A 15,429-nucleotide genomic window follows, 5' to 3' on the forward strand; every position below is an offset into this window, starting at 1 on the left:
TGGGTGTGTTTGGAACATTTTGTCACCGGCCGACTCCAAAATTCAGCGGTTCCCCATCTCAGCCCAGAAAGCAGGTAGAACAACTTTTGTGGTGCCTTTCAGCTGCCTACCAAGGTAGTGTAAAAACTACTAAGAGAACTCCTGTCTGGCACCTTCCCCGGTGGAGTTGTGCAGGGGGTGTGTTTGGAACATTTTGTCACCGGCCGAGTCCAAAATTCAGCGGTTCCTCATCTCAGCCCAGAAAGCAGGTAGAACAACTTTTGTGGTGTCTTTCAGCTGCCTACCGGAGCAATGTAAAAACTACCAGGAGAACTCCTGTCTGGCACCTTCCCCGGTGGAGTTGTGCATGGGGTGTGTTTGGAACATTTTGTCACCAGCCGACTCCAAAATTCAGCGGTTCCCCATCTCAGCCCAGAAAGCAGGTAGAACAACTTTTGTGGTGCCTTTCAAATGCCTACCAAGGTAGTGTAAAAACTACCAAGAGAACTCCTGCCTGGCACCTTCCCCGGTGGAGTTGTGCATGGGGTGTCTTTGGAACATTTTGTCACCGGCCGAGTCCAAAATTCAGCGATTCCCCATCTCAGCCCAGAAAGCAGATAGAACAACTTTTGTGGTGTCCTTTTGATGCCTACCGGAGCAATGTAAAAACTACCAACAGAGCTCGTCCCTGGCACCTTCGCTAGTGGAGTTGTGCATGGGGTGTGTTCGGAACATTTTGTCACCGGCCGACTCCAAAATTCAGCGGTTCCCCATCTCAGCCCAGAAAGCAGGTAGAACAACTTTTGTGGTGCCTTTCAGGTGCCTACCAAGGTAGTGTAAAAACTACCAGGAGAACTCCTGTCTGGCACCTTCCCCGGTGGAGTTGTGCAGGGGGTGTGTTTGGAACATTTTGTCACCGGCCGAGTCCAAAATTCAGCGATTCCCCATCTCAGCCCAGAAAGCAGGTAGAACAACTTTTGTGCTGCCTTTCAGCTCCCTACCAAGGTAGTGTAAAATCTACCAAGAGAACTCCTGTCTGGCACCTTCCCCGGTGGAGTTGTGCATGGGGTGTCTTTGGAACATTTTGTCACCGGCCGAGTCCAAAATTCAGCGGTTCCCCATCTCAGCCCAGAAAGCAGGTAGAACAACTTTTGTGGTGTCTTTCAGGTGCCTACCGGAGCAATGTAAAAACTACAGGAGAACTCCTGTCTGGCACCTTCCCCGGTGGAGTTGTGCATGGGGTGTGTTTGGAACATTTTGTCACCGGCCGAGTCCAAAATTCAGCGTTTCCCCATCTCAGCCCAGAAAGCAGGTAGAACAACTTTTGTGGTGTCTTTCAGATGCCTACCGGAGCAATGTAAAAACTACAGGAGAACTCCTGTCTGGCACCTTCCCCGGTGGAGTTGTGCATGGGGTGTGTTCGGAATATTTTGTCACCAGCCGAGTCCAAAAATTCAGCGGTTCCCCATCTCAGCCCAGAAAGCAGGTAGAACAACTTTTGTGGTGTCTTTCAAATGCCTACCAAGGTAGTGTAAAAACTACCAAGAGAACTCCTGCCTGGCACCTTCGCTAGTGGAGTTGTGCATTGGGTGTGTTTGGAACATTTTGTCACCGGCCGACTCCAAAATTCAGCGGTTCCCCATCTCAGCCCAGAAAGCAGGTAGAACAACTTTTGTGGTGCCTTTCAGCTGCCTACCAAGGTAGTGTAAAAACTACTAAGAGAACTCCTGTCTGGCACCTTCCCCGGTGGAGTTGTGCAGGGGGTGTGTTTGGAACATTTTGTCACCGGCCGAGTCCAAAATTCAGCGGTTCCTCATCTCAGCCCAGAAAGCAGGTAGAACAACTTTTGTGGTGTCTTTCAGCTGCCTACCGGAGCAATGTAAAAACTACCAGGAGAACTCCTGTCTGGCACCTTCCCCGGTGGAGTTGTGCATGGGGTGTGTTTGGAACATTTTGTCACCAGCCGACTCCAAAATTCAGCGGTTCCCCATCTCAGCCCAGAAAGCAGGTAGAACAACTTTTGTGGTGCCTTTCAAATGCCTACCAAGGTAGTGTAAAAACTACCAAGAGAACTCCTGCCTGGCACCTTCCCCGGTGGAGTTGTGCATGGGGTGTCTTTGGAACATTTTGTCACCGGCCGAGTCCAAAATTCAGCGATTCCCCATCTCAGCCCAGAAAGCAGATAGAACAACTTTTGTGGTGTCCTTTTGATGCCTACCGGAGCAATGTAAAAACTACCAACAGAGCTCGTCCCTGGCACCTTCGCTAGTGGAGTTGTGCATGGGGTGTGTTCGGAACATTTTGTCACCGGCCGACTCCAAAATTCAGCGGTTCCCCATCTCAGCCCAGAAAGCAGGTAGAACAACTTTTGTGGTGCCTTTCAGGTGCCTACCAAGGTAGTGTAAAAACTACCAGGAGAACTCCTGTCTGGCACCTTCCCCGGTGGAGTTGTGCAGGGGGTGTGTTTGGAACATTTTGTCACCGGCCGAGTCCAAAATTCAGCGATTCCCCATCTCAGCCCAGAAAGCAGGTAGAACAACTTTTGTGCTGCCTTTCAGCTCCCTACCAAGGTAGTGTAAAATCTACCAAGAGAACTCCTGTCTGGCACCTTCCCCGGTGGAGTTGTGCATGGGGTGTCTTTGGAACATTTTGTCACCGGCCGAGTCCAAAATTCAGCGATTCCCCATCTCAGCCCAGAAAGCAGGTAGAACAACTTTTGTGGTGCCTTTCAGGTGCCTACCGGAGCAATGTAAAAACTACAGGAGAACTCCTGTCTGGCACCTTCCCCGGTGGAGTTGTGCATGGGGTGTGTTTGGAACATTTTGTCACCGGCCGAGTCCAAAATTCAGCGTTTCCCCATCTCAGCCCAGAAAGCAGGTAGAACAACTTTTGTGGTGTCTTTCAGATGCCTACCGGAGCAATGTAAAAACTACAGGAGAACTCCTGTCTGGCACCTTCCCCGGTGGAGTTGTGCATGGGGTGTGTTCGGAATATTTTGTCACCAGCCGAGTCCAAAAATTCAGCGGTTCCCCATCTCAGCCCAGAAAGCAGGTAGAACAACTTTTGTGGTGTCTTTCAAATGCCTACCAAGGTAGTGTAAAAACTACCAAGAGAACTCCTGCCTGGCACCTTCCCCGGTGGAGTTGTGCAGGGGGTGTGTTTGGAACATTTTGTCACCGGCCGAGTCCAAAAATTCAGCGGTTCCCCATCTCAGCCCAGAAAGCAGGTAGAACAACTTTTGTGGTGCCTTTCAGGTGCCTACCAAGGTAGTGTAAAAACTACCAGGAGAACTCCTGTCTGGCACCTTCGCTAGTGGAGTTGTGCATTGGGTGTGTTTGGAACATTTTGTCACCGGCCGACTCCAAAATTCAGCGGTTCCCCATCTCAGCCCAGAAAGCAGGTAGAACAACTTTTGTGGTGCCTTTCAGCTGCCTACCAAGGTAGTGTAAAAACTACTAAGAGAACTCCTGTCTGGCACCTTCCCCGGTGGAGTTGTGCAGGGGGTGTGTTTGGAACATTTTGTCACCAGCCGAGTCCAAAATTCAGCGGTTCCTCATCTCAGCCCAGAAAGCAGGTAGAACAACTTTTGTGGTGTCTTTCAGCTGCCTACCGGAGCAATGTAAAAACTACCAGGAGAACTCCTGTCTGGCACCTTCCCCGGTGGAGTTGTGCATGGGGTGTGTTTGGAACATTTTGTCACCAGCCGACTCCAAAATTCAGCGGTTCCCCATCTCAGCCCAGAAAGCAGGTAGAACAACTTTTGTGGTGCCTTTCAAATGCCTACCAAGGTAGTGTAAAAACTACCAAGAGAACTCCTGCCTGGCACCTTCCCCGGTGGAGTTGTGCATGGGGTGTCTTTGGAACATTTTGTCACCGGCCGAGTCCAAAATTCAGCGATTCCCCATCTCAGCCCAGAAAGCAGATAGAACAACTTTTGTGGTGTCCTTTTGATGCCTACCGGAGCAATGTAAAAACTACCAACAGAGCTCGTCCCTGGCACCTTCGCTAGTGGAGTTGTGCATGGGGTGTGTTCGGAACATTTTGTCACCGGCCGACTCCAAAATTCAGCGGTTCCCCATCTCAGCCCAGAAAGCAGGTAGAACAACTTTTGTGGTGCCTTTCAGCTGCCTACCAAGGTAGTGTAAAAACTACCAGGAGAACTCCTGTCTGGCACCTTCCCCGGTGGAGTTGTGCAGGGGGTGTGTTTGGAACATTTTGTCACCGGCCGAGTCCAAAATTCAGCGATTCCCCATCTCAGCCCAGAAAGCAGGTAGAACAACTTTTGTGCTGCCTTTCAGCTCCCTACCAAGGTAGTGTAAAATCTACCAAGAGAACTCCTGTCTGGCACCTTCCCCGGTGGAGTTGTGCATGGGGTGTCTTTGGAACATTTTGTCACCGGCCGAGTCCAAAATTCAGCGATTCCCCATCTCAGCCCAGAAAGCAGGTAGAACAACTTTTGTGGTGTCTTTCAGGTGCCTACCGGAGCAATGTAAAAACTACAGGAGAACTCCTGTCTGGCACCTTCCCCGGTGGAGTTGTGCATGGGGTGTCTTTGGAACATTTTGTCACCGGCCGAGTCCAAAATTCAGCGTTTCCCCATCTCAGCCCAGAAAGCAGGTAGAACAACTTTTGTGGTGTCTTTCAGATGCCTACCGGAGCAATGTAAAAACTACCAGGAGAACTCCTGTCTGGCACATTCCCCGGTGGAGTTGTGCAGGGGGTGTGTTTGGAACATTTTGTCACCGGCCGAGTCCAAAATTCAGCGATTCCCCATCTCAGCCCAGAAAGCAGGTAGAACAACTTTTGTGGTGCCTTTCAGATGCCTACCAAGGTAGTGTAAAAACTACCAAGAGAACTCCTGCCTGGCACCTTCCCCGGTGGAGTTGTGCATGGGGTGTGTTTGGAACATTTTGTCACCGGCCGACTCCAAAATTCAGCGGTTCCCCATCTCAGCCCAGAAAGCAGGTAGAACAACTTTTGTGGTGCCTTTCAGCTGCCTACCAAGGTAGTGTAAAAACTACCAAGAGAACTCCTGTCTGGCACCTTCCCCGGTGGAGTTGTGCAGGGGGTGTGTTTGGAACATTTTGTCACCGGCCGAGTCCAAAATTCAGCGATTCCCCATCTCAGCCCCGAAAGCAGGTAGAACAACTTTTGTGGTGCCTTTCAGATGCCTACCAAGGTAGTGTAAAAACTACCAAGAGAACTCCTGCCTGGCACCTTCCCCGGTGGAGTTGTGCAGGGGGTGTCTTTGGAACATTTTGTCACCAGCCGAGTCCAAAATTCAGCGTTTCCCCATCTCAGCCCAGAAAGCAGGTAGAAAAACTTTTGTGCTGCCTTTCAGATGCCTACCAAGGTAGTGTAAAATCTACCAAGAGAACTCCTGTCTGGCACCTTCCCCGGTGGAGTTGTGCATGGGGTGTCTTTGGAACATTTTGTCACCGGCCGAGTCCAAAATTCAGCGATTCCCCATCTCAGCCCAGAAAGCAGGTAGAACAACTTTTGTGGTGCCTTTCAGGTGCCTACCAAGGTAGTGTAAAAACTACCAGGAGAACTCCTGTCTGGCACCTTCCCCGGTGGAGTTGTGCAGGGGGTGTGTTTGGAACATTTTGTCACCGGCCGAGTCCAAAATTCAGCGATTCCCCATCTCAGCCCAGAAAGCAGGTAGAACAACTTTTGTGCTGCCTTGCAGCTCCCTACCAAGGTAGTGTAAAATCTACCAGGAGAACTCCTGTCTGGCACCTTCCCCGGTGGAGTTGTGCATGGGGTGTCTTTGGAACATTTTGTCACCGGCCGAGTCCAAAATTCAGCGGTTCCCCATCTCAGCCCAGAAAGCAGGTAGAACAACTTTTGTGGTGTCTTTCAGGTGCCTACCGGAGCAATGTAAAAACTACAGGAGAACTCCTGTCTGGCACCTTCCCCGGTGGAGTTGTGCGTGGGGTGTCTTTGGAACATTTTGTCACCGGCCGAGTCCAAAATTCAGCGTTTCCCCATCTCAGCCCAGAAAGCAGGTAGAACAACTTTTGTGGTGTCTTTCAGATGCCTACCGGAGCAATGTAAAAACTACCAGGAGAACTCCTGTCTGGCACCTTCCCCGGTGGAGTTGTGCAGGGGGTGTCTTTGGAACATTTTGTCACCGGCCGAGTCCAAAATTCAGCGATTCCCCATCTCAGCCCAGAAAGCAGGTAGAACAACTTTTGTGGTGCCTTTCAGATGCCTACCAAGGTAGTGTAAAAACTACCAAGAGAACTCCTGCCTGGCACCTTCCCCGGTGGAGTTGTGCATGGGGTGTGTTTGGAACATTTTGTCACCGGCCGACTCCAAAATTCAGCGGTTCCCCATCTCAGCCCAGAAAGCAGGTAGAACAACTTTTGTGGTGCCTTTCAGCTGCCTACCAAGGTAGTGTAAAAACTACCAAGAGAACTCCTGTCTGGCACCTTCCCCGGTGGAGTTGTGCAGGGGGTGTGTTTGGAACATTTTGTCACCGGCCGAGTCCAAAATTCAGCGATTCCCCATCTCAGCCCCGAAAGCAGGTAGAACAACTTTTGTGGTGCCTTTCAGATGCCTACCAAGGTAGTGTAAAAACTACCAAGAGAACTCCTGCCTGGCACCTTCCCCGGTGGAGTTGTGCAGGGGGTGTCTTTGGAACATTTTGTCACCAGCCGAGTCCAAAATTCAGCGTTTCCCCATCTCAGCCCAGAAAGCAGGTAGAAAAACTTTTGTGCTGCCTTTCAGATGCCTACCAAGGTAGTGTAAAATCTACCAAGAGAACTCCTGTCTGGCACCTTCCCCGGTGGAGTTGTGCATGGGGTGTCTTTGGAACATTTTGTCACCGGCCGAGTCCAAAATTCAGCGATTCCCCATCTCAGCCCAGAAAGCAGGTAGAACAACTTTTGTGGTGTCTTTCAGGTGCCTACCAAGGTAGTGTAAAAACTACCAGGAGAACTCCTGTCTGGCACCTTCCCCGGTGGAGTTGTGCAGGGGGTGTGTTTGGAACATTTTGTCACCGGCCGAGTCCAAAATTCAGCGATTCCCCATCTCAGCCCAGAAAGCAGGTAGAACAACTTTTGTGCTGCCTTGCAGCTCCCTACCAAGGTAGTGTAAAATCTACCAGGAGAACTCCTGTCTGGCACCTTCCCCGGTGGAGTTGTGCATGGGGTGTCTTTGGAACATTTTGTCACTGGCCGAGTCCAAAATTCAGCGTTTCCCCATCTCAGCCCACAAAGCAGGTAGAACAACTTTTGTGGTGTCTTTCAGATGCCTACCGGAGCAATGTAAAAACTACCAGGAGAACTCCTGTCTGGCACCTTCCCCGGTGGAGTTGTGCAGGGGGTGTGTTTGGAACATTTTGTCACCAGCCGACTCCAAAATTCAGCGGTTCCTCATCTCAGCCCAGAAAGCAGGTAGAACAACTTTTGTGGTGCCTTTCAAATGCCTACCAAGGTAGTGTAAAAACTACCAAGAGAACTCCTGCCTGGCACCTTCCCCGGTGGAGTTGTGCATGGGGTGTCTTTGGAACATTTTGTCACCGGCCGAGTCCAAAATTCAGCGATTCCCCATCTCAGCCCAGAAAGCAGGTAGAACAACTTTTGTGGTGTCTTTTTGATGCCTACCGGAGCAATGTAAAAACTACCAACAGAGCTCGTCCCTGGCACCTTCGCTAGTGGAGTTGTGCATGGGGTGTGTTTGGAACATTTTGTCACCGCCCGACTCCAAAATTCAGCGGTTCCCCATCTCAGCCCAGAAAGCAGGTAGAACAACTTTTGTGGTGTCTTTCAGATGCCTACCAAGGTAGTGTAAAAACTATCAAGAGAACGCTTGTCTGGCACATTCCCCGGTGGAGTTGTGCATGGGGTGTCTTTGGAACATTTTGTCACCGGCCGACTCCAAAATTCAGCGATTCCCCATCTCAGCCCAGAAAGCAGGAAGAACAACTTTTGTGGTGTCTTTCAGCTGCCTACCGGAGCAATGTAAAAACTACCAGGAGAACTCCTGTCTGGCACCTTCCCCGGTGGAGTTGTGCATGGGGTGTGTTCGGAACATTTTGTCACCAGCCGAGTCCAAAATTCAGCGGTTCCCCATCTCAGCCCAGAAAGCAGGTAGAACAACTTTTGTGGTGCCTTTCAGCTGCCTACCAAGGTAGTGTAAAAACTACCAGGAGAACTCCTGTCTGGCACCTTCCGTGGTGGAGTTGTGCAGGGGGTGTGTTTGGAACATTTTGTCACCGGCCGAGTCCAAAATTCAGCGTTTCCCCATCTCAGCCCAGAAAGCAGGTAGAACAACTTTTGTGGTGTCTTTCAGATGCCTACCGGAGCAATGTAAAAACTACAGGAGAACTCCTGTCTGGCACCTTCCCCGGTGGAGTTGTGCATGGGGTGTGTTCGGAATATTTTGTCACCAGCCGAGTCCAAAAATTCAGCGGTTCCCCATCTCAGCCCAGAAAGCAGGTAGAACAACTTTTGTGGTGTCTTTCAAATGCCTACCAAGGTAGTGTAAAAACTACCAAGAGAACTCCTGCCTGGCACCTTCCCCGGTGGAGTTGTGCAGGGGGTGTGTTTGGAACATTTTGTCACCGGCCGAGTCCAAAAATTCAGCGGTTCCCCATCTCAGCCCAGAAAGCAGGTAGAACAACTTTTGTGGTGCCTTTCAGGTGCCTACCAAGGTAGTGTAAAAACTACCAGGAGAACTCCTGTCTGGCACCTTCGCTAGTGGAGTTGTGCATTGGGTGTGTTTGGAACATTTTGTCACCGGCCGACTCCAAAATTCAGCGGATCCCCATCTCAGCCCAGAAAGCAGGTAGAACAACTTTTGTGGTGTCTTTCAGATGCCTACCAAGGTAGTGTAAAATCTACCAAGAGAACTCCTGTCTGGCACCTTCCCCGGTGGAGTTGTGCAGGGGGTGTGTTTGGAACATTTTGTCACCGGCCGACTCCAAAATTCAGCGGTTCCTCATCTCAGACCAGAAAGCAGGTAGAACAACTTTTGTGGTGTCTTTCAGCTGCCTACCGGAGCAATGTAAAAACTACCAGGAGAACTCCTGTCTGGCACCTTCCCCGGTGGAGTTGTGCATGGGGTGTGTTTGGAACATTTTGTCACCAGCCGAGTCCAAAATTCAGCGGTTCCCCATCTCAGCCCAGAAAGCAGGTAGAACAACTTTTGTGGTGCCTTTCAAATGCCTACCAAGGTAGTGTAAAAACTACAAAGAGAACTCCTGCCTGGCACCTTCCCCGGTGGAGTTGTGCATGGGGTGTCTTTGGAACATTTTGTCACCGGCCGAGTCCAAAATTCAGCGATTCCCCATCTCAGCCCAGAAAGCAGATAGAACAACTTTTGTGGTGCCTTTCAGCTGCCTACCAAGGTAGTGTAAAATCTACCAAGAGAACTCCTGTCTGGCACCTTCCCCGGTGGAGTTGTGCAGGGGGTGTGTTTGGAACATTTTGTCACCGGCCGAGTCCAAAATTCAGCGGTTCCCCATCTCAGCCCAGAAAGCAGGTAGAACATCTTTTGTGGTGTCTTTTAGATGCCTACCAAGGTAGTGTAAAAACTATCAATAGAACGCTTGTCTGGCACCTTCCCCGGTGGAGTTTTGCAGGGGGTGTGTTTGGAACATTTTGTCACCAGCCGAGTCCAAAATTCAGCGGTTCCCCATCTCAGCCCAGAAAGCAGGTAGAACAACTTTTGTGGTGTCTTTCAGATGCCTACCGGACCAATGTAAAAACTACCAGGAGAACTCCTGTCTGGCACCTTCCCCGGTGGAGTTTTGCAGGGGGTGTGTTTGGAACATTTTGTCACCGGCCGAGTCCAAAATTCAGCGATTCCCCATCTCAGCCCAGAAAGCAGGTAGAACAACTTTTGTGGTGCCTTTCAGATGCCTACCAAGGTAGTGTAAAAACTACCAAGAGAACTCCTGCCTGGCACCTTCCCCGGTGGAGTTGTGCATGGGGTGTGTTTGGAACATTGTGTCACCGGCCGAGTCCAAAATTCAGCGGTTCCCCATCTCAGCCCAGAAAGCAGGTAGAACAACTTTTGTGGTGCCTTTCAGGTGCCTACCAAGGTAGTGTAAAAACTACCAGGAGAACTCCTGTCTGGCACCTTCCCCGGTGGAGTTGTGCGTGGGGTGTGTTTGGAACATTTTGTCACCGGCCGACTCCAAAATTCAGCGATTCCCCATCTCAGCCCAGAAAGCAGGTAGAACAACTTTTGTGCTGCCTTTCAGCTGCCTACCAAGGTAGTGTAAAAACTACCAGGAGAACTCCTGTCTGGCACCTTCCCCGGTGGAGTTGTGCATGGGGTGTGTTTGGAACATTTTGTCACCAGCCGACTCCAAAATTCAGCGGTTCCCCATCTCAGCCCAGAAAGCAGGTAGAACAACTTTTGTGGTGTCTTTCAGATGCCTACCGGAGCAATGTAAAAACTACAGGAGAACTCCTGTCTGGCACCTTCCCCGGTGGAGTTGTGCATGGGGTGTGTTTGGAACATTTTGTCACCGGCCGAGTCCAAAATTCAGCGTTTCCCCATCTCAGCCCAGAAAGCAGGTAGAACAACTTTTGTGGTGTCTTTCAGATGCCTACCGGAGCAATGTAAAAACTACCAGGAGAACTCCTGTCTGGCACCTTCCGTGGTGGAGTTGTGCAGGGGGTGTGTTTGGAACATTTTGTCACCGGCCGAGTCCAAAATTCAGCGATTCCCCATCTCAGCCCAGAAAGCAGGTAGAACAACTTTTGTGGTGCCTTTCAGATGCCTACCAAGGTAGTGTAAAAACTACCAAGAGAACTCCTGCCTGGCACCTTCCCCGGTGGAGTTGTGCATGGGGTGTGTTTGGAACATTGTGTCACCGGCCGACTCCAAAATTCAGCGGTTCCCCATCTCAGCCCAGAAAGCAGGTAGAACAACTTTTGTGGTGTCTTTCAAATGCCTACCAAGGTAGTGTAAAAACTACCAAGAGAACTCCTGCCTGGCACCTTCCCCGGTGGAGTTGTGCAGGGGGTGTGTTTGGAACATTTTGTCACCGGCCGAGTCCAAAAATTCAGCGGTTCCCCATCTCAGCCCAGAAAGCAGGTAGAACAACTTTTGTGGTGCCTTTCAGGTGCCTACCGGAGCAATGTAAAAACTACCAGGAGAACTCCTGTCTGGCACCTTCCCCGGTGGAGTTCTGCAGGGGGTGTGTTTGGAACATTTTGTCACCGGCCGAGTCCAAAATTCAGCGATTCCCCATCTCAGCCCAGAAAGCAGGTAGAACAACTTTTGTGGTGCCTTTCAGCTGCCTACCAAGGTAGTGTAAAATCTACCAAGAGAACTCCTGCCTGGCACCTTCCCCGGTGGAGTTGTGCATGGGGTGTCTTTGGAACATTGTGTCACCGGCCGACTCCAAAATTCAGCGGTTCCCCATCTCAGCCCAGAAAGCAGGTAGAACAACTTTTGTGGTGCCTTTCAGCTGCCTACCAAGGTAGTGTAAAAACTACCAAGAGAACTCCTGTCTGGCACCTTCCCCGGTGGAGTTGTGCAGGGGGTGTGTTTGGAACATTTTGTCACCGGCCGACTCCAAAATTCAGCGGTTCCCCATCTCAGCCCAGAAAGCAGGTAGAACAACTTTTGTGGTGTCTTTCAGATGCCTACCGGAGCAATGTAAAAACTACCAGGAGAACTCCTGTCTGGCACCTTCCCCGGTGGAGTTGTGCAGGGGGTGTGTTTGGAACATTTTGTCACCGGCCGACTCCAAAATTCAGCGATTCCCCATCTCAGCCCAGAAAGCAGGTAGAACAACTTTTGTGGTGCCTTTCAGGTGCCTACCAAGGTAGTGTAAAAACTACCAGGAGAACTCCTGTCTGGCACCTTCCCCGGTGGAGTTGTGCAGGGGGTGTGTTCGGAACATTTTGTCACCGGCCGAGTCCAAAATTCAGCGATTCCCCATCTCAGCCCAGAAAGCAGGTAGAACAACTTTTGTGCTGCCTTTCAGCTCCCTACCAAGGTAGTGTAAAATCTACCAAGAGAACTCCTGTCTGGCACCTTCCCCGGTGGAGTTGTGCATGGGGTGTGTTTGGAACATTTTGTCACCGGCCGAGTCCAAAATTCAGCGTTTCCCCATCTCAGCCCAGAAAGCAGGTAGAACAACTTTTGTGGTGTCTTTCAGATGCCTACCGGAGCAATGTAAAAACTACCAGGAGAACTCCTGTCTGGCACCTTCCCCGGTGGAGTTGTGCAGGGGGTGTGTTTGGAACATTTTGTCACCGGCCGAGTCCAAAATTCAGCGATTCCCCATCTCAGCCCAGAAAGCAGGTAGAACAACTTTTGTGGTGCCTTTCAGATGCCTACCAAGGTAGTGTAAAAACTACCAAGAGAACTCCTGCCTGGCACCTTCCCCGGTGGAGTTGTGCATGGGGTGTGTTTGGAACATTGTGTCACCGGCCGACTCCAAAATTCAGCGGTTCCCCATCTCAGCCCAGAAAGCAGGTAGAACAACTTTTGTGGTGTCTTTTAGATGCCTACCAAGGTAGTGTAAAAACTATCAATAGAACGCTTGTCTGGCACCTTCCCCGGTGGAGTTTTGATGGGGGTGTGTTTGGAACATTTTGTCACCGGCCGAGTCCAAAATTCAGCGGTTCCCCATCTCAGCCCAGAAAGCAGGTAGAACAACTTTTGTGGTGTCTTTCAGATGCCTACCGGAGCAATGTAAAAACTACCAGGAGAACTCCTGTCTGGCACCTTCCCCGGTGGAGTTCTGCAGGGGGTGTCTTTGGAACATTTTGTCACCGGCCGAGTCCAAAATTCAGCGATTCCCCATCTCAGCCCAGAAAGCAGGTAGAACAACTTTTGTGGTGCCTTTCAGCTGCCTACCAAGGTAGTGTAAAATCTACCAAGAGAACTCCTGCCTGGCACCTTCCCCGGTGGAGTTGTGCATGGGGTGTCTTTGGAACATTGTGTCACCGGCCGACTCCAAAATTCAGCGGTTCCCCATCTCAGCCCAGAAAGCAGGTAGAACAACTTTTGTGGTGCCTTTCAGGTGCCTACCAAGGTAGTGTAAAAACTACCAGGAGAACTCCTGTCTGGCACCTTCCCCGGTGGAGTTGTGCATGGGGTGTGTTTGGAACATTTTGTCACCGGCCGACTCCAAAATTCAGCGGTTCCCCATCTCAGCCCAGAAAGCAGGTAGAACAACTTTTGTGGTGTCTTTCAGATGCCTACCGGAGCAATGTAAAAACTACCAGGAGAACTCCTGTCTGGCACCTTCCCCGGTGGAGTTGTGCAGGGGGTGTGTTTGGAACATTTTGTCACCGGCCGACTCCAAAATTCAGCGATTCCCCATCTCAGCCCAGAAAGCAGGTAGAACAACTTTTGTGGTGCCTTTCAGGTGCCTACCAAGGTAGTGTAAAAACTACCAGGAGAACTCCTGTCTGGCACCTTCCCCGGTGGAGTTGTGCAGGGGGTGTCTTTGGAACATTTTGTCACTGGCCGAGTCCAAAATTCAGCGGTTCCCCATCTCAGCCCAGAAAGCAGGTAGAAAAACTTTTGTGCTGCCTTTCAGATGCCTACCAAGGTAGTGTAAAATCTACCAAGAGAACTCCTGTCTGGCACCTTCCCCGGTGGAGTTGTGCATGGGGTGTCTTTGGAACATTTTGTCACCAGCCGAGTCCAAAATTCAGCGATTCCCCATCTCAGCCCAGAAAGCAGGTAGAACAACTTTTGTGGTGCCTTTCAGGTGCCTACCAAGGTAGTGTAAAAACTACCAGGAGAACTCCTGTCTGGCACCTTCCCCGGTGGAGTTGTGCAGGGGGTGTGTTTGGAACATTTTGTCACCGGCCGAGTCCAAAATTCAGCGATTCCCCATCTCAGCCCAGAAAGCAGGTAGAACAACTTTTGTGCTGCCTTTCAGCTCCCTACCAAGGTAGTGTAAAATCTACCAAGAGAACTCCTGTCTGGCACCTTCCCCGGTGGAGTTGTGCATGGGGTGTCTTTGGAACATTTTGTCACTGGCCGAGTCCAAAATTCAGCTGTTTCCCAGCTCAGCCCAGAAAGCAGGTAGAACAACTTTTGTGGTGTCTTTCAGATGCCTACCGGAGCAATGTAAAAACTACCAGGAGAACTCCTGTCTGGCACCTTCCCCGGTGGAGTTGTGCATGGGGTGTGTTTGGAACATTTTGTCACCGCCCGACTCCAAAATTCAGCGGTTCCCCATCTCAGCCCAGAAAGCAGGTAGAACAACTTTTGTGGTGTCTTTCAGATGCCTACCAAGGTAGTGTAAAAACTATCAAGAGAACGCTTGTCTGGCACATTCCCCGGTGGAGTTGTGCATGGGGTGTCTTTGGAACATTTTGTCACCGGCCGAGTCCAAAATTCAGCGATTCCCCATCTCAGCCCAGAAAGCAGGTAGAACAACTTTTGTGGTGTCTTTCAGCTGCCTACCGGAGCAATATAAAAACTACCAGGAGAACTCCTGTCTGGCACCTTCCCCGGTGGAGTTGTGCATGGGGTGTGTTCGGAACATTTTGTCACCAGCCGAGTCCAAAATTCAGCGGTTCCCCATCTCAGCCCAGAAAGCAGGTAGAACAACTTTTGTGGTGCCTTTCAGCTGCCTACCAAGGTAGTGTAAAAACTACCAAGAGAACTCCTGCCTGGCACCTTCCCCGGTGGAGTTGTGCATGGGGTGTGTTTGGAACATTTTGTCACCGGCCGAGTCCAAAATTCAGCGATTCCCCATCTCAGCCCAGAAAGCAGGTAGAACAACTTTTGTGGTGCCTTTCAGGTGCCTACCAAGGTAGTGTAAAAACTACTAAGAGAACTCCTGTCTGGCACCTTCCCCGGTGGAGTTGTGCATGGGGTGTCTTTGGAACATTTTGTCACTGGCCGAGTCCAAAATTCAGCGGTTCCCCATCTCAGCCCAGAAAGCAGGTAGAACAACTTTTGTGGTGTCTTTCAGATGCCTACCGGAGCAATGTAAAAACTACCAGGAGAACTCCTGTCTGGCACCTTCCCCGGTGGAGTTGTGCATGGGGTGTGTTTGGAACATTTTGTCACCAGCCGACTCCAAAATTCAGCGGTTCCCCATCTCAGCCCAGAAAGCAGGTAGAACAACTTTTGTGGTGCCTTTCAGCTGCCTACCAAGGTAGTGTAAAAACTACCAGGAGAACTCCTGTCTGGCACCTTCCCCGGTGGAGTTGTGCATGGGGTGTGTTTGGAACATTTTGTCACCAGCCGAGTCCAAAATTCAGCGTTTCCCCATCTCAGCCCAGAAAGCAGGTAGAACAACTTTTGTGGTGCCTTTCAGATGCCTACCGGAGCAATGTAAAAACTACCAGGAGAACTCCTGTCTGGCACCTTCCCCGGTGGAGTTGTGCATGGGGTGTGTTTGGAACATTTTGTCACCAGCCGACTCCAAAATTCAGCGTTTCCCCATCTCAGCCCAGAAAGCAGGTAGAACAACTTTTGTGGTGTCTTTCAGATGCCTACCAAGGTAGT

This window comes from Falco cherrug, chromosome 13 (genome assembly GCF_023634085.1).
Source record: "Falco cherrug isolate bFalChe1 chromosome 13, bFalChe1.pri, whole genome shotgun sequence".
In the NCBI taxonomy this organism is placed as follows: Eukaryota; Metazoa; Chordata; class Aves; order Falconiformes; family Falconidae; genus Falco; species Falco cherrug.